The sequence below is a fragment of the Elaeis guineensis genome, chromosome 6 (assembly GCF_000442705.2).
Source record: "Elaeis guineensis isolate ETL-2024a chromosome 6, EG11, whole genome shotgun sequence".
In the NCBI taxonomy this organism is placed as follows: domain Eukaryota; kingdom Viridiplantae; phylum Streptophyta; class Magnoliopsida; order Arecales; family Arecaceae; genus Elaeis; species Elaeis guineensis.
In genome coordinates, this window is record NC_025998.2 from 109,650,433 (window position 1) to 109,671,271 (window position 20,839).

Here is a 20,839-nt window from a genome sequence, read left to right on the forward strand (position 1 = left end):
TCTCCCTTCTGAGAACTTTATTCTGGAGTATTGCCGTGGTGACCTCATCCATCTTGATGGTACTCTTCTCCACTAGAAGAGCAATCACTAAAGACTCGTATGAAGGGAGAAGCGATGCCAGCAAAAGCAGCGTCCTGGTCTTCTCCTCAACATTCTCACTAACGCTAAGGAGGTCGGTGAGGATCTTCTGAAAGTGACTTAGATGCTCCTGCACGCTCTGTCCCTCAGTCATCCATAGTTGGTAGAACTACCTCCAGAGGAAAAGAGTATGGGTGAGAAATTTTGTCATGTACAACTCCTCGAGCTTTGACCACAACACTGTTAGAGAAGTCTCGCTAAGAATATGGATCACCACCTCATCCGTTAGGTACATACGGATGGTACTCACCATCTGCATCTATAGCCATTTCAAATACCGCCCTCCATGGTGGTCGGCTTCTCCTCGTATAAGAGAGCATCAATCAACCCTTACTGGATGAGCACGTCCTTCACCCTTGCCTATCTTCTCCATCTTCAGCCTTGCTCACCACCACTGTAATCTGCATCCTTGTACCGCCTCACTCTGATACCACTTGTTGGGTGGATGTCTGGTCAGGACACCATCTTTCAAGATTTTTTCAATACCGCGCGATGCAGTAGGAAGAAAGAAGAAATAAATAGAAAATAATCAAATTTGTGGATTAGCCAAAAAAGGACTCAGCTCCACGAGGCATGCGAACTTCACTATGAGAAAAGAAATATTACAAGAGGAGATCTCACCCTCAACCCTCCTACACTCAATTTCTTCCTCACAGAAAGTTCTTCCTCACAAAAGCTTTCTTTCTAGGAAGACCCCCCCGAACCCCTGAAGCGACCACTGTCCGCTGTCCAAAAGTCCTACTCCTTTTTCACTCAGTATTGTGTGCTCTCTCTCTTCATGGGCTTTCAGTTTTCTGTGCGAAGCCATTTGCGTCCACATACACGAGACCAACAGGCCACCTGGGTTCTTCTCTCATGAAAAAATCAAAACCACCACAGCATCTGCTCACTGTTCATGGTCTTCTAAAGGCCTTAAACCCAATTAGAACCTTATCAGGAGTCCTAATCAGGCCCGTCAAGCTTTCCAGCCGTTGGATCAACACTGAGAATTACTCACGCTCTCCGATCATGCGCTAGTTCACAGAATAGTATCGTGGACCACACGAAATGCGTGGGAAGCACCAATGCGGTCCACGCGTCCGATCGTGGACCACTTGGTCCATCGTGGACCAGAGAATCAAGCTGCTGAGCCCGCCGCATGCGTGCACATGGGACTGGGCCGGCTTGCGCCCTGGCGCCTGGGCTTGGGCCACGCCCCGCGTGCCCACGCCCGGGCCGCACTTTGCATCAGGCCACGCGTTGCACATTGGGCCACACCCTGCATGCCCAGCCCGTGTGCTGGCCGTGCCAGGGCCACGTGCGACAGCACTGCCGCCGCTCCGCTGGCCGCCGACGGTCCTCCGCCACCTCGGGTTCCATGATGACTTCAAACACGTGTATCTCCTCCGTCCGAGCTCCATTTGAGGTGATCTAGATTTCGTTGGACTCCATTTTTCATCATGGACCTCTCTGTGGATTCATTGTGGACCAAATTTTGAGGTATCAAATCTTAACAGTATTCTCCACCTGTCACAGGGTGGTTACATTGGTAAGATGATGGAGAGGTTTGGAATGGATAAAGCCAAACCAGTTGGATTACCATTGGCAAGCCACATGTCTCTCTCGAAGCAAAAGTGCCTCCAGACTAAGGAAGAAAGAGAGTACATGAAGAAAGTTTCATATGTCAGTGCTGTGGGCAACGTGATATATGCTATGGTATGTTACAGGCTAGACATAGCACACACAGTGAGCCAAGTGAGCAAATACATGGCAAACCCGAAAAAGGAGCATTGACAGGCATTGAAGTGGATCTTGCAATATCTTCAGGGAACTCGGAGGCTTGGACTAACCTTGTAGGAACCAGATCTAGGGTTTCAGGGTTAGATCTTGAAACTTTTTCAAGATCATACAGCGGAAGACTAAAATAAATCAAAATTTATTTTATAAAACCAAAAAATCCCTAGATCTAAGATCCTATTACATGATTATTACATAGCATTAAATCAAAAATTAAAATATATAAATATAGCATGAACTACACGTTAATCATATCAACATGTTTCTATACCAGCTACATCTAATGTATGTATTAAACAATAGATCAGATCTATTACCTTGTAAGTTAGACGTTCTAACCTCACTGATCCGGGCTTGAGGATGATGTTGCAAGCCGCACATGCGTCCGGCCTCTAGGAGTCGTCCACACGAGCCCACGAATCTCGATCAGAAGTCCTGCTTCAAAAAATCAGCACAGTATGTTAGTACTGCGCTGATCCTTCTTTGATGGTTGATCAGGTGCCTCCTTCTTCTTGATTTGGACTCTTCCAAAGATGGAAAGTAAAAGGAGGAGTTTCAGATCTGAGATGCTCTCAGAAAACTCAAGATGGAGGGAGGAAAGATATGAAAACAAAAAATCCTAGAAGAAGACCCTCTTCTTCTTCACATTTTTCTCTCTAGACACCCTAACTTGCATCTTTTATATCTCCACGACCCAAAGGTCTTTCTCTCTGATTTTTGGATAGTAAAAGGTCTCTCAAATCTCTATCTTCTTCAAAAATTTCATTAAGAAACTCATTTAATACAGAGAGATATGATAGAGTCCTTGTCTAGGTCAAATACCTAGTCAAGGCTTATCCAAACATGGCAAGTTAAGGGGCGCCCAACTCTTGAGCACCACCTCCATATTTTCATGCATGGATCACCAGTAAAGGGTGCACAATGTATACCCTAAAAGCCACAAAAATTCTAAAAAAAATTTGGATAAATTTGGTGCAAAATTGAAAGAGTTTTGGATTTCTAAAACTCTATCTCATAGAATTCGAAATCCAAACTTATTCCTTTTTTATTTGATCCAAACCACCTTCCATGTAAGAAAGAAGAGAAGAAACCTTTTGTGAACGTGGGAGAGACCTGGGAGAGGGCTTTTGTCACACAAAATAAGTAGAGATTGGCATTGAATAAGAGAGAGGGCGTGGGGAAGGCTTATGTGGCGCAAGGTGGAATCCTAGTCTTACTAGGATTCTATCTCATGACTTGTTCTAATTTGGTTTCTCAAGCCAAATCAAACCAAAATTAGATCAACCTAATTAAAATAGGTCTTAATCAATTAAAAACCTAATTTAATCAGATTAAATTAGATTTAAATCTGATTTAATTTTCTAATCAAATTAGAAATTAGATTGACCCAAGTCCTAGTTGAACTAGGACTAGTTTTTCTTTGCACTTGGCTTATCCAATAAATCAATTGGACTTGATCCAATCAAGCCCAAAATAAATCTAATTAAATCATATTTAATTAGACTTAATCTCAGCCCATTGGCTTAATCAAATTAAGCCAATTAGCAATCGAATTGCTAATCGATCCTCCTGCAATACTTGCACTGGGTTAAATGTCAATCGTATTGATCATTTAACCCTAGAACGATTCTTAATCATTGATCAACCATCCGATTAGATCATGAACTCTAATGTGTGTGACCTCATAGATCCGAACCTAAGTCGGTAGTACAGAAATAAATTCTTGTACCAATCGAAGTGACCATCTAGCAATGGTACCCGATGACGGATAGGTCGAATGTGTAGAACAACATCCTTAGAACCCATGCGGATATAGTTTTCATATAATTCATCCCCTTGACCAAAATGATCATAGGACACTCCAGAGTTTAACTGTCAACTCTGATCAGGTTGTCCACATTGTATTTCAAAATATCAAATCCATTTGATGGATTACCCTGGTCAAGGTTTTGCTAAATTGAAATACAGCGACTCATTCTTCTCCAACTCTTGGAGTGGTCAATCCCACCTCGATCACACTCTGACTTTGCAAGTACTTGACTGTGCCCAGAAGCCTTCCGTCCCTAAATTAAAAATTCAGTTAGTCCAGTACCAAAGCACAGTGAGTTGCTTGCAAGTCACTGAGGCGATCTCAAGTCTAAGGGACACTTATACCTATATCCCATCAGAGACATTCTCGACAGCAGAATACTCTGGAGTTGGTCACGTTCAATGATGATGTACCCTTACATCTCATCTGTATGCCATACCAGTGTCTCCATACTCTTTGGTTAAGAGGACAACCAACCCATATGGCCTACAGCGACCTATGCTCGATAGAAGCTGTCGTCCTTATTAACAGCCTATCATTTGGTCGTGAACTGTTTTAAGGACTAATCAATAAATCCTCTCTTTATCGAATCTAAATAGTCCTAAGGACTTCATCATAACAACGGAGTTCATTTGAAGATGAAAGCTTATGATAAAAATGCCAAATATATTTTATTTATTAACAAATCAATTACAATACTTGGTTGCTCAACCGTCAACAGCTTGACGATTGGCTTTTTGGGATACATTTTCCAACAACTCCCATTTGTCCTAAAGCCACTCGGCACAGTATCTAATACCCATCTTCGACTTGTGATTGTCGAACTCCTTTATTGCCAGGGCTTTAGTGAAGGGGTCGGCCAGGTTCTCCTTTTCATCGATCTTCTGAAGGTCGACGTCACCTCGATCCATGATCTCTCAGATCAGGTGGAAGCGGCGCAAGATGTGCTTCGTCCGCTGATGTGCTTTGGATTCCTTCACCTAAGCTATGGTACCAGTGCTGTCACAGTAGAGCAGGACTGGACCATCGAGGGAGGGTGCTACTCCGAGCTCGTTGATGAATTTCCTCAGCCACACAGCTTCCTTCGCGGCATCCGATGCTGCGAGGTACTCTGCTTCACAAACAGAGTCTGCCACAGTATGCTGCTTGAAACTCTTCCAACAGATGGCTCCACCATTCAGAGTAAAGATATAACCCGACACACTCCTGCTGTCATCATGGTCAGATTGGAAGCTGGAGTCTGTGAACCCCACAAGTTTCAAATCTGACTTGCCATAAACCAACCATTGGTCCTTAGTATTTCTCAAATACTTAAGGATGGCTTTAACCACTTTTCAGTGATTTTCTCCAGGATCAGATTGGTATCTACTCACTACTCCTAGTGAGTATGCCACATCTGATCTTGTACATGTCATGGCGTACATGATAGATCCCATGGCTAAAGCATATGAGACTCTACTCATACGCTCTCTCTCTTCAGGAGTTGTCGGACAATCCTTCTTAGAGAGAGAAATTTCTTGGCCTATCGGTAGATAGCCCTTCTTAAAATTCTCCATGCTGAACCTCTTCAGCATAGTGTCTATGTACATGGACTGGGATAACCTAAGCATCCTTTTAGATCTATTCCTATAGATCTTCATCCCTAGGTTGTAGGATGCTTCACCCAAGTCCTTCATGGAGAACTGTGATGACAACCAAACTTTTATTCCCTGTAGTGCGGGGATGTCATTTTCGATTAAGAGAATGTCATCCACGTACAAGACAAGGAATACCACAACTGGACTATTTGCCCATTTATAGATGCAGGGCTCTTCTCCATTCTTAATGAAGCCATACGTTTTGATCACCTTATCAAAATGCATGTTCCAACTCCGAGAAGCTTGCTTCAATCCATAAATGAATCTCTGAAGCTTGCACACCTTGGACTCATCTGTGGATGTAAACCCCTCAGGTTGTATCATATACACCTCTTCGGTCAGCTCTCCATTCAGAAAAGCTGTCTTTACATCCATCTGTCAGATCTCATAATCCAGATGGGCAGCTATTGCAAGCATTATCCGAATGGATTTGAGCATAGCCATAGGGGAAAACGTCTCGTCATAGTCAATACCATAATGTTGACGATACCCCTTGACGACCAGACGGGCTTTATAGGTCTCCACCTTTCCGTCTGCGCCCCTCTTCCTTTTGAAGACCCATTTACACCCAATGGGTTTAACCCCTTCAGGTGGGTCAAAGAATGTCCATACATCGTTGACCTTCATGGACTCTATTTCGGATTTCATGGCTTCAAGCCATTTCTCGAAATCAGATCTCTGCATTGCATCCATATAGGTGATCGGATCCTCATTATTCTCATCAAGTTCGATGGGATCACCGTCTCGAACCAAGAAACTGTAGTATCTGTCCGGCTGACGCGGTACTCTACCGGATCGCCTTAATGGTGTAGGTATATTGGACTCCGAATCTGATCTAATCATATCCGACTCAGGTTCAGCTATTGGTGTCGGTCCTTCTACCTGTTGAACTTCATCAAGTTCAACCTTAGAGGCAATGGTTCCTTCACCAAGGAACTCCTTTTCTAAAAAGATTGCCTTAAGGCTGACGAACACCTTTTGTTCATCAGCATGGTAGAAAAAAATATCCTTTTGTCTCTTTGGGGTACCCTATGAATGAGCATTTGTCAAACCTAGGTCCAAGTTTGTCTGTGACTAATCGTTTGACATAGGCCGGGCACCCCCAGACCCTAAGGTGTGAAAGTACTGGCTTACGCCCTATCCATATCTCATATGGAGTCTTAATTACAGACTTACTTGGAACCCTATTTAACAGATAACAGGCCAATTCGAGTGCATATCCCCAGAAGGATATCGGCAAGCTAGCAAAACCCATCATGGATCGGACCATGTCTAACAGAGTCTGATTCCTCCTTTCAGACACACCATTATGCTGTGGTGTTCCTGGAGGAGTCCATTGGGAGAGAATCCCATTCTCTCCTAGATATGTGAAAAATTCACTAGAAAGGTATTCTCCTCCTCGATCAGATTGAAGAGTTTTAATACTCTTCCCAGTTTGTTTTTCTACTTCACTTCGGAATCGTTTGAACATTTCAAATGAATCCGACTTATGTTTCATCAGATAGACATATCCATATCAGGATAGGTCATCCGTGAAAGTTATGAAGTAGAAATATCCACCTCTAGCACTGGTACTCATGGGCCCGCATACATCAGTATGTATTAGGCCCAAGAGCTCAGTAGCTCTCTCATCTTTTTCAGTAAAAGGTGACTTGGTCATTTTACCAAGAAGACAGGACTCACAGATTGGAAGTAATTCACAATCACTGACTTCGAAGATTTCCTCTTGAGTCAACATGTTTATTATGTTCTTGTTTATATGACCTAGCCTATAGTGCCATAAGTAGATATCTGACACACTATCTAATCTGGATGCTTGCCAGTAGAATAGACTCTTATCAGGCTTGATCTTTTTGGTCTGGCCCTGCACTGATGTCCCAGCCTGAACATGCACCTTCTTCACTTTCTTCTTCTTGTTCTTCTTCCCTTTCTCAAAAGGTCGAGAACCAGAAGACGAACCTCCCACTAAGTTCACCAACTCCTTGTGAAGTTGGTAATCCTTCTCAAAGTTCTGAAGCAACCCCAGTAATCCGTGGTAGTTTACTTCAGGCTTTGTCATTCTATAATGAGTGAGGAATGGGAGATAAGACTTGGACAGCGAGTTCAGTATTGCATCTTTTCCAAGCTGCTCATGCAAGAAAAAGCCGAGCTTGCTCAATCGTTCCATCAGCTCGATCATGTACAATACATGATCAGTGACAGAGGCACCTTCCCGTATTTTGGCGTTGAAAATGGCACAACTAGTCTTGTGCCTCTCTACGTCATCGGGTGTGTCAAAGGTATCCTCTAACACTTGAAGCATGTCCTTTGGCTGAGCCGTCTCGAATCTGCGACTGAACTCGTCGCTCATAATAGCCAGCATGATACAGCGCACCGTGGTCCGATCACTGAGCCACTTCTGGTAAGTGTCTCTGACTGTTCCACGTGCATTGGCAGTTAGCTCCTCAGGTGCAGGATCCATTATCACATATAGGATCCGTTCATGCTCCAGGACTATCTTCAACTTTCGGTACCAGCTACCGAAGTTGGGTCCCACCAACTTATCATTGTCCAATAATGATCAGAGCGATAGGAAAGTGGCCATATTTGCACAAAGGAGACCCATAACCTAATTAGTAATTGATTCATTAAACCTAAAGATTTGGACTTTAATCAAAAGGTTTCTCCCACTATTTTATTCGAATTGGTAGCCTCTACCTCCAACTCGAGGAATTACCCTAATTTCTTAACGGGTACTAGAATCCACTTAGACTACACACAAGCCCAACTTTGGTTGGTCAACCCATGTACATCTAAGGGTAGGTTCATAACCAATTATTTCTCTAAATAATTTCTAGTAATTTTAATTTTACCCCAGAAACTTAATCAGTAGGCTTTGGCCTCCACTGTAAGGATCCGGTTAGGTCCAACCATTAACATGATCAAACTTGGTGTATCTAACCAACGAATGAGTAAGCCCAACTTTGGTTGGCTCACCTAACCACCATTGGAGAGACACTTTCAAGTCATCATATGATGAGTGATAATTTATTAGTCAACAAGCACCAGGCCTTTGGGTCTGCAATGATTATTGAGTTAATGGACTCATTATCAAACACCTTAATAGGAGGCTATGACTCAGTTATCTCCATAACTTTATCATTTTAAGGATCTAATAATTTTAGGAGATTTAAATAATTTAGAGAATGAGGTCAAATGAACCAGCTTATCATGATCCTCCCACTGGCTTCACCAAGTCAGCTTAAGGGAGACCATTAAAAGGGCTGGACTAGGAGCACCTAAATCAGTCACACTGATTTACCTAGCTAACATGGGTCAGCTCGAATAGTCAAGTGATCCGATCAAAACATAATTTCACCAAGAGGCCAGGTAAGTTCGATCGATGGGAGGATCTGCCAAAGCTTGCCTTAGACACCATCAGAAATGGCCAGGTAAGCGGGCTCTCAATTAAAAACCATCGGTCTGGTTTACCTTAGACACCAACTGGTTTAATTAGTTTCGATTAGATCAACCTAACAGTTCGTGCTAGACCGCTTAGTCAAGAATCAAGTCCATTTGGTTCTCATTAAAGACATGGACTTGACCAACTACAACTATTATAATTGATCTAGAGAATCCTTGACCTAATCTAAGACAACAATTGATTAGATTTAGTCAATTCTCTAATTAAGTCCATCTTTAATCTAACCATAGGTCTAACCCTATTAATGGACCTAATTCTCACTAACCCATTAACCCAATGTGTTATGATTTGTGTCTTAGGTTCTTCAATTCACAATCCTAGAACCTAATCAAACAACTTCTTAATTCTTAATTAAGTTTTGGGCTGAGGGTTGGGTTCGACTTTTCAAAAAATAATTTTCATATTTGTAAAATAATTTTACAATATGATTCTACCAACCATATTGCATATTTGATTCATAATCAAGATACAAGTGAAATAAACATGAAACTACTTTAGATCTAATCTAAACAGGTTCATGTAATTGAAACAATTTCAACTTTAAACAATTTCTTTGCACAAAAATTATTAACAAAGAGATTTTATTTCAGATTTAAACATCTTTTAAATCTAATAAATCATAAATTTAATCTAGATCATATCTAGCAAATTTATGATTAAAGATAGATCTACACAAACTAGGACAACCTTTGCACTGTAAGGGGTAAACCTTACAGCAAGACAACCTTGCAGTTTGTGATTGATCTAAAATTTTAATTTCAGATTTAATAATCAGATTATAAATTAGATCTAATCTAAAAAATAATCTAAGCATGTATAAATAATCATGTAATAAAGAACCTAGGCTCTGATACCAATTGTAGGAACCAGATTTAGGGTTTCAGGGTTAGATCTTGAAACTTTTTTAAGATCATACAGCGGAAGACTAAAATAAATCAAAATTTATTTTCTAAAATCAAAAAATCCCTAGATCTAAGATTCTATTACATGATTATTACATAGCATTAAATCAGAAATTAAAATATATAAATATAGCATGAACTACATGTTGATCATATCAACATGTTTCTATACCAGCTACATCTAATGTATGTATTAAACAATAGATCAGATCTATTATCTTGCAAGTTAGACGTTCTAACCTCGCTGATCCGGGCTTGAGGATGATGTTGCAAGCCGCACACACGTCCGACCTCTAGGAGTCGTCCACACGAGCCCACGAATCTCGATCATAAGTCCTACTTCAGGAAATCAGCACAGTATGCTAGTACTGCGCTGATCCTTCTTTGATGGTTGATCAGGTGCCTCCTTCTTCTTGATTTGGACTCTTCCAAAGATGAAAAGTAAAAGGAGGAGTTTCAGATCTGAGATGCTCTCAGAAAACTCAAGATGGAAGGAGGAAAGATATGAAAACAAAAAATCCTAGAAGAAGATCCTCTTCTTCTTCACGTTTTTCTCTCTAGACACCCTAACTTGCATCTTTTATATCTCCACGACCCAAAGGTCTTTCTCTCTGATTTTTGGATGGAATAAAGGTCTCTCAAATCTCTATCTTCTCCAAAAATTTTATGAAGAAACTCATTTTATACAGAGAGATATGATAGAGTCCTTGTCTAGGTCAAATACCTAGTCAAGGCTTATCCAAACATGGCAAGTTAAGGGGCGCCCAACTCTTGAGCACCTCCTCCATATTTTCATGCATGGATCACCAGCAAAGGATGCACAATGTATACCCTAAAAGCTATGAAAATTCTAAAAAAAATTTGGATAAATTCGGTGCAAAATTGAAAGAGTTTTGGATTTCTAAAACTCTATCTCATAGAATTCGAAATCCAAACTTATTCCTTTTTGATTTGATCCAAACCACCTTCCATGTAAGAAAGAAGAGAGGAAACCTTTTGTGAACATGGGAGAAACCTGGGAGAGGGCTTTTGTCGCACAAAATAAGTGGAGATTGGCGTTGAATAAGAGAGAGGGCGTGGGGAAGGCTTATGTGGCGCAAGGTGGAATCCTAGTCTTACTAGGATTCTATCTCATGACTTGTTCTAATTTGGTTTCTCAAACCAAATTAAACCAAAATTAGATCAACCTAATTAAAATAGATCTTAACCCAATTAAGAACCTAATTTAATCAGATTAAATTAGATTTAAATCTGATTTAATTTTTTAATCAAATTAGAAATTAGATTGACCCAAGTCCTAGTTGAACTAGGACTAGTTTTTTCTTGCACTTGGCTTATCCAATAAACCAATTGGACTTGATCCAATCAAGCCCAAAATAAATCTAATTAAATTATATTTAATTAGACTTAATCTCAGCCCATTGGTTTAATCAAATTAAGCCAATTAGCAATCGAATTGCTAATCGATCCTCCTGCAATACTTGCACTGGGTTAAATGTCAATCGTATTGATCATTTAACCCTAGAACGATTCTTAATCGTTGATCAACCATCCGATCAGATCATGAACTCTAATGTGTGTGACCTCATAGGTCCGAACCTAAGCCGGTAACACAGGAACAAATTTCTGTACCAATCGAAGTGACCATCTAGCAATGGTACCCGACGACCGGATAGGTCGAATGTGTAGAACAACATCCTTAGAACCCACACGGATATAGTTTTCATATAATTCATCCCCTTGACCAAAATGATCATAGGACACCCCAGAGTTCAACTGTCAACTCTGATCATGTTGTCCACATTGTATTTCAAAATATCAAATCCATCTGATGGATTATCCTGACCAAGATTTTGCTAAATTGAAATACAGCGACTCATTCTTCTCCAACTCTTGAAGTGGTCAATCCCATCTCGATCACACTCTGACTTCGCAAGTACTTGACTATGCCCAGAAGCCTTTCATTCCTGAATTAAAAATTCAATTAGTCCAGTACCAAAGCACAGTGAGTTGCTTGCAAGTCACTGAGGCGATCTCAAGTCTAAGGGACACTTATACCTATATCCCATCAGAGACATTCTCGACAGCAGAATACTCTAGAGTTGGTCACGTTTAATGACGATGTACCCTTACATCTCACCTGTATGCCATACCAGTATCTCCACACTCTTTGGTTAAGAGGACAACCAACCCATATGGCCTACACGACCTATGCTCGATAGAAGCTGTCGTCGTTATTAACAGCCTATCATTTAGTCGTGAACTATTTTAAGGACTAATCAATAAATCCTCTCTTTATCGAATCTAAATAGTCCTAAGGACTTCATCATAACAACGAAGTTCATTTGAAGATGAAAGCTTATGATGAAAATGCTAAATATATTTTATTTATTAACAAATCAATTATAATACTTGGTTGCTCAACCGTCAACAGCTTGACGATTGGTTTTTTGGGACACATTTCCCAACAAACCTTTGGGCAGTAGGATGGACCTAGGTGGAAGTCTGAGGTTTTTGATCCATTGGAAGGGTTTGTTGATGCAAATTTTGTAGGTGATCTTGATACAAAACGGTCTACCATAGGTTATCTCTTCTGCATGTTCGATGAACCGGTGTCTTGAAGAATAATCCTTCAACCTATTACAGTCTTATCCACCATGGAGGCTGAATATATAGGTATTATCGAGGCTGCAAAGGAAGCATTATGGCTGAGGAGGCTGATTGTTGAGAGGGGGTGAAGCAGAGCATGATTGTATTATACAATGATAGTCAGAGTGCTCTGCAACTGGCTCAGAACCAAGTCTATCATGCTTGAATGAAGTATATAGACGTGAGATACCATAGAATCAGAGAGCTAATGGAGGAAGGTGAAGTGGAGCTGGTGAAGGTCCATACAAAGGAGAACCAGTCAGATGCACTTATGAAGGTATTTCCTCAAGATAGTTTTCAGATGTGTGTAACTCAGATGGATTTGAAGGATAAAGCTGAGTTCACAAAGATTTGAGAGCACCAAGATAGAGATTGTGAGCTCAGATTTGATGCTCTCGAGCCTTGAAAACACAAAAGAGGCTAAGGAGTTAAGAGAGCGAGCCAGTCGAAGTATCAGCCGAGGAGCCAACAAAGAAATCAAGGGATTTGAGGTACTACAGATACCTCAGATCAGGATGATATCAGGGGTTCTTTACATCGAAATATCTCGGACCGATGTGGTATCGAGGATAGCTCAAGTTAGTGAGCTATCCTAATGGTTGCTGACCCAAATACCGAAGTGAATTAGGTAGAGTTGAGGTATTTGCATCCGAATCTGTGGTGCGGCTCATTTGTATCGAGCGTCCTCAATTACCTTGGCTAGGCAGCTTTCTTGATCAGAGAGAAGCAATATAAGTCTACTGGTGGGTCTAAGATAGGATCTGATCTTAAGTGACTTAGGACCTTAATTAAAGAAGTCTTAAGGGGCTAATCCATAGTTTGGACTAGGTTTAAGTCTGAAGGGTGAGTGCATAACGAGACATGGATGTACATGGGCTCGGTGAGTACACAGTGGGTTAGCTATTGGGAGTTTTGTTGAGCTTGGACTTGACTCTTTTGTATAGGTATATATACATGTAATTAGGATAAGAATTATAGTATTACTGTATTGTATGCTGAATATAGATATGAAATAAAGCTTTTTCTCCCAAGAAATCTACCGCCGCTTCATCTTCTCTCTCTTTTTCTTGAATCTAGGTTATTCTGGATTGCCCTTATTCTTGAATATATCCGCGTGCTTCCGCATCTAGGTGATCTTTTCTTTTGTTGTTAGCTAATCATCAGATTTTTATGCACGATCTGTAGTTGTGCCAACAAATAGATATGGCTAATCAGGTTTAAAAATTTTACACACATGAATACTAGATGCTAAAGCTCCCGGCAACACAACTTTTGCAGACGATATATCATTTGAGCTGGGCCTTTCCATTTAAAGTTCTACAATAAACTAAAAAAACAATCCAACACCATATACATTGAAATTGCACTCTCCTTTAAGGAATCAAATAAAAATATATTACGGATAAAATTTAAACAAGAAGGGCGGGAGGATCACAACTATGCATCACTTGGTGTTCATGCATGGAAAAGTAGGAAAACATTGTCATCAGTGTATTCACATGAATAAATTACCCTATTTAATCATTCAATATAAGCAAATGAATATACATGCATAAACAAAAGCTGCAGTGGCAGATTGTCAACATTTTATGCCTCAGCCTAGGGATACACATGTTTTGTGATTTTTTATAGAGTGCTTAAAGCAGATGGCATGCTTGCTATATCTTATCCTTTTATATTATCAATATTTGATAGCTAATCCATCTTTCCGGCTATCCAGTTTAGCAACACAAGCTTCATTTTTCGCATCAGATTTTCATCCAACTAAACTCTGGGCAAGAAAGATCTTAAACTAGTATGGATCCACCCGAGCTCTAAGCCCTAATGTTATGAGGGGATACATTCTAGACAACTTTTTCACCCTTTTTACCCTAAAGACATCAAGGTACTTGACTTGCACCCATATTTCCTATTTTTGGGCACACCTTTGATAGTTATGGTAGTTCCAAAACAGCCAAGCCAATAAAGGATGAAACAATAGATCATGTATCTATGCATGAGTGCATGCCTGCACACATATAGATTGTATGGATGGTGAATAGATTTCAAGCAAATATAAGAAAATTCAGTTATATAGAATACCTTCCCAAGCATCTAGAACCAGATGAGGTGGGTTGTGCTGTCTTTCTAGTTGTAATATCCTATGATTGAAACCTAAACAATATTTTCCTCCGAAAAATCTACATTGTTTTCTTCTTCTAAGCATATCATTTTTGCATAATTTACAGAACCAAAACCCAAGCAAAATTTTCATGCATCCCCCAAAAAATCCTCCATTGGTTGGCTCTTCTAATCATATCAATTCCACCTAACTTTACAATGAAGTAGATCCTTCTTCTCTACCTCACATCCCAGTTGATTTAGTCTGTGATCAAGACTATGATTCTGACTAGTCAAACTAAATAACTCTGAATACAGGTTGTCTCATCTGAATAATGCTAACTGAAGATAGTGTTGTTTAACAAGAGGTATCAAAAGTTCTTCTTCTAGACAAGGGGATTGTCACCAAGATTTATTGTATTGGTATTGGGTACTTATTGGTGCATTATTGATATAGTATTGTATGCCTAGTATAGTGTTGCATACCCACTATGGTATATTACATCCCCATATTGACCCAAGGTTGAAGGATTCCTTTCTCATGCCAAGCCATGATATCATCCAAAAACAAGTGGTATGGATTAGTACAATATGCAAGCAGGTAGAACCAATATTCTGCCCAATATATAGGCTGGTTTAGACCTAGTGCCACATCAAATGAGCACGCGGACTTAGAAACAAATATTCTCCTTTCTTTCTTTTCTGGAATTCCTTCTTTTATGCCATCAATGGCAATATATATATATATATATATATATATATATATATATATGGATGATATCATGGCTTGGCATGAGAAAGGAATCCTTCAACCTTGGGTCAATATGGGGATGTAATATATATATATATATATATATATATATATATATATATATATATATATATATATATATATATATATATATATATAACATATCAGTAAGGGCGAGGGCTTTCCTCTGCTCTGATTCTCCTCCTGTTATAGTATGGACCCTCATTATTGAAACTGTTAAGTATTAATAATGTCAATTCATAGGTGGTAGGGAGGGGTTCGGGGGAGGTCCTCCTCCCATGATACCGAGCCCGGTAGGGCTCGGAACCTTTGATTAAAATTACCCCTTCATTAGTGAGTTGAACCTAACTAACGAAAAGTGACCGAAGGTAATCTTTTCGAACTAGAAAGCTGCGAAGCAGACCTTATGAATTGAACCTAATTTTTCTTTTTGCTTCTTTTTCTTTTTGGTGAGTGTTAAGCACCAAAGAAAAAAAAGCAAAAGAAAAATTGGCAGATTCCGATACTAAATCTATAACAGTATGGAGCCATCGTCGCGTCGTTAGCATGCTTGTGATCTAGTCCTATCCTTTTGTTTTGGCAAGGAGGATCGACAAGCGACCCTGTAGTTTCTGTCTCCCAGCCCATAGGCAAGGGCACGCCAACAGACTTCAGGTATCAATGTCCGCCGTCTTGTACGGTCGTGGTCGAGTTAAGCCTAAAACTTAGAGTTTTCACTTAGTTCTTCCTTACTGGTAGAATCTCTAAGTGACACCTCTAAGAGTGCTTAACCAAGGTAACATTCTTTTTTCAAACACGCCTTACTCCACTCTGAATTACCTCTCGAGATCTAACTCATATTCTCTATCTAATCTCCCTTGTTCTCTAGCTTCGCTAGTCGGACTGGATTAGACAAAAATCTATCTATATATATATATATATATATATATATATATATATATATATATATATATATATATATTACATCCCCATATTGACCCAAGGTTGAAGGATTCCTTTCTCATGCCAAGCCATGATATCATCCATATATATATATATATATATATATATATATATATATATATATATATATATATATATATATATATATATATATTACATCCCCATATTGACCCAAGGTTGAAGGATTCCTTTCTCATGCCAAGCCATGATATCATCCAAAATCAAGTGGTATGGATTAGTACAATATGCAAGCAGGTAGAATCATTCTGTATATTCTGCCCAATATATAGGCTGGTTTAGACCTAGTGCCACATCAAATGAGCATGTGGACTTAGAAACAAATATTCTCCTTTCTTTCTTTTCCGGAATTCCTTCTTCAATGCCATCAGTGGCAATATATATATATATATATATATATATATATATATATATATATATATATATATATATATTATTTTTTTATTTTTTTTCAAACAGACATGTATGTTGAAGTTATTCCAAAAACTGTCCTCTATTTAAAGTGAGAGCATTTACATCTTATGCTGAATGCTCACGTTGCCCCCTTTCGGTGCCATAGGTTCTTGAAGCATGAATGAATTCACTGGCACTTTGATGCTGGGATAATGGTTATGCCTATTGAGCCTCTATAGTGGCTTGTTGGAGCAGTAGTTTAGGTAAAGGAGACCTAAATGTATTCTTGCGTCTTCATTTGTCCATATGCATAAGCTTCCGATATTACTGATAACTACATACAGGGGCACGGCATTGTACATACTACATACTGTTTCGACACATGACCTAACCCGTATATACCATGTTCCTTCAAGCCTTGCTTATTTCTTCGTTTTTTGGTGAAGGAAACAAGCCACTCGAGTTGTTCTTTGTCCTTTTGGCTTTTTTTTCTTGCCTCACCCTGAATATAATGTCTTATATAGAGTATAAATGTTAGAGAGTATATGTTTCTACTGTAATATGAACAAAAATGCTGCTTATAGTTTCAGTTGTATTTTGTGTTATATTTACAGAAGGATTGCCATCAAGCTTTCTTAAACTCTTTCTGCTTTGCAGCTTCTTTTCCGAGAATGGCCAAATGTGCTTTTTTTCCCTCTTGGCAGGTTTGATTGTTATCAAGACAGTGACAATTACTGCAATAGGGCCCCGTGTAGGACTAACTTTTCAAGAAAGCGTTAGAATAGGATTGCTTCTTTCACAAGGAGGTGAATTGGGATTTGTGGTATTTTCCTTGGCAAACAGGTTGGTTATCACTAAACTGTAAATTGTGGATGTGATTTCTTCGATTTTATGGTTTGACCTCAGAAAGCTTACTTTTCAAAACAGGCTTGGAGTTCTGCCACTTGAGTTGAACAAACTTCTCATAATCGTTGTTGTGTTGTCAATGGCATCAACTCCTTTACTCAATGAAATTGGAAGGAGAGCTGCTGAGGTCATTGATGAAAAGTTTCAAGGAAAAGAAGTATGTCTTTAGACTTGGTTTCTTTTCGTGACCAAGAAAAAGTGACCTTTTCATCAACGAATTTCTCTGAGTGAATTCTTTTCTTTCTTTCCTGGCAGAAAATGATTGATATGGCGAGCTTTGATGCAACTGAACCAGTTGTCATTCTTGGATTTGGGCAAATGGGTCAGGTAATTACACATTTCGCCAAGTAATTATGATTTGGGGATGCAATCTGTGTTTTCTGCATGGTTTTAATCATCCAAATTACAGGTCCTCGCCAATTTTCTGGACTAGATGGTGACAATGTGGGATGGCCTAATTATGTTGCATTTGATCTTAATCCTGGAGTGGTTAAGGTACAACAAAAGTTTGCTAGCACAGCTCCTCCATGTCTCTCATTTGCTATTGTTTCCCCAAAAATTCCTATAATTGTTGTTTAAGCTTTGTAGTCATGGATTAAACTTTTGTGTTCTCTTTCCTTCCACTCAGGCAGCTCAAAAAGCTGGTTTTCCTGTACTCTACGGGGATGGGTCACGCCCAGCAGTTTTGCAATCTGCTGGTATATCCTTTCCTAAAGCTGTCATGGTCATGTATGCAGGAAAGGCAAAAACAATTGAGGCTGTTCAAAGAATAGGGCTTGCTTTTCCTGTGGTAATATTTGACTTCTGTAATCATTTTGTTTAACTAGTAGTCTTTGTTCATTCTTAATTTCTTATCTCTTCTATTATGAAAATTTGATTTGAGTACCATTCATGATGAATTAAATCTTTCTTAAGAGTATGTTGAGATGGTATGTGGTAAGAAAATATACACACAGAGAGAAGCACACTTGTTCTCCGTTTTCAGCTATTCAAAATTTTAAAATATATTCTCATGCTGCCAAGAAAAAACACCGATTTTGAAGACGAGAAAATGTGTTGCAATGACATTGCCACACTTCTCTAATTTCACTCAATTGTTTCAATGAATTTTCTCACTGAAGATTCCTTTAACAGGTCCCTACTTATGCCCGAGCTCAGGACCTTGCCCATCTATTAGATCTGAAGAAAGCAGGTGCAGCAGATGCTATTCTTGAAAATGCTGAGGTAATCAAAAGGCAACCTCTAATTTTGCTGTCATGGCTGATTTCTAATGTCTGCTTCCAGGCATCAACCAATGTAATAGAATGTTTAATTTATTGCCATCACTGCTTGTCTCTGATATTCTCTTCTACAGACAAGTTTACAACTTGGCTCAAAGCTTTTGCAAGGGCTTCGCATCATGTCCGATTATGTGACCTTCTTAAGTCAGCTCATGAGAACTTCTATGGAGCTACAAGCACAGGTGGTACTCAACAGAACTGAGGATCGAGAATTTGATGCCATGACGCCACTGCAGGTACCTGAAATATATGAATACTTACGTTAATGATGTCTGACATAATGGTTTCACATGGTAACTAACTTGAACAAACTAAACATTGAATCAGGTGAGAGTGACTGACTTGATTGAGTCCACGAGGAGCAGTGCATCAGTCTCACATAACGAGCAATCCCTTAGCTTGGATCAACCAGATATCCCTCATGTTGCAGTTTCCAAAAACAACCTACCAACTGATATTGAGGCAGAGTATCATGCTAGTAGACATGATGCTCCAGACCACGAGTCCGAGAATTTAGCAAGTGATGATGGTGTTCCAAATGGAAAAGAAGATGCCAGAGGAGAGAGAAATATGTCAGATCATTCTATGCATAGTACAAGTTCAACTGAATGTTCCTAATTTTCGTTTCTGGATGGTTGTCGGTTCTTCAAATTGTAGCAAGCACAGAATGAAAATTCTTCGGATATGGAAGGCTGACAGATGGATCTACAGCCCATGGCTGCACTTTCTGGAGTTGGTTGACCACAAAGCTAAAGTTGGTTGCTTCAGATGAAATGCTAGATAACTGACACTGAAGAGTGCCACCTGCGGCTTTTTTAAACAATTAATTGTGAGAAGGTAGCTCATATCGAGCTCCTAATCCTGAAGGCTACAATTACAAAATAAGGATTAATATGGATGTGACGTGGCATCTCTAACCCCAGAATCAGATCAGATCTGCCAATAGCCATCATTTATCAGCGGGGTGTCCTTCTCGCATTCCATCCTGCTGATGATAGTGTTTTCTTTTACTCTGACAAGTGATTTCTGAAGAATTGTTTGGTGAAATTATGCAGACAATTCACTGAAGATATGGTTTCCGTGATTCTCTGTATCAACTTGAAGCAAATTGTTACAATTTCCACAAAATCTTGTAATTTGATATAGATATTGAAGCAGATTGTTACAATTTCCACAAACTCTTGTAATTATTGCTTTATGCTATGTTGAAAGAAAAGGCCAGATTCAGAAAGTGATCTAGTCTTTCTATTGCTTACCCCAAAAAAGAAAGGTGGGATTACTGATGTTTTCTATGGCATGTACGGTACCCTCCATGGATCATGCATGTTTTGATATCGCTGTCATTTGAGAAGCTTGTAGCAGAAACCAGAGGTGAGGAGGAAACATGGTAAATCTATAGTTGGTTGGAGTCCAAGGGGTTATAACAGCTTCTGTTTCTTGTAATTTCCCCTCAAGATGTTATGCACGAAGAAAAATATCCTTGCATGCAATGGGCATTCTGTAATACATTGTGGCTATAAAAATATCACAGTAGATTACATCAAAAGGAAAAAAAAAAATCACAGGGGAAAGCTTTACCAAGGTTTCAAGAATGCCAATATATCCATGCAGCAGAAACCATGAAAAACCAATTATTTGTCTTAATGGAAACAACAGCCCTTTTTTGTTCAGTTTACCCCTAAACAAGACTGTTAAGCTATAACAACCATAATAAGGTGTTATAAATATGACAAAATGATGATGAGGAATGATGTTAAAATTTGGTTAAATTTTATTTTTAGCTGTCTTGGCACCTGGCAGAATTATTTGAACCTGCCTCAGGCCTCTGCTAGTCATGTTTGTTGGGAGGCTAACCAAGTGGCCGACTAGTTAACTAGGAAGGCTGCCAGGGTAAGTACATTGCTTGGAACCCTGGTTTTATCACCTGAGTTGATGGATCACTTGTATGCTAATACAAAAGCGAGTCCATAGACAAAGGGAGATAATATGGCAAACAAGTCCTGCAAATAATGACTTGTAGTTTTTCATGTGAGTAATCTGTATTAGTTATTCT

At 39.4% G+C, this 20,839-nt stretch overlaps 1 pseudogene; it reads left to right on the top strand.

The window, feature by feature from the left end:
- Window positions 1–1,185: 1,185 nt before the first annotated feature.
- On the top strand, window positions 1,186–20,040 carry LOC140858815 (K(+) efflux antiporter 3, chloroplastic-like; annotated as a pseudogene).
- Window positions 20,041–20,839: the final 799 nt, after the last annotated feature.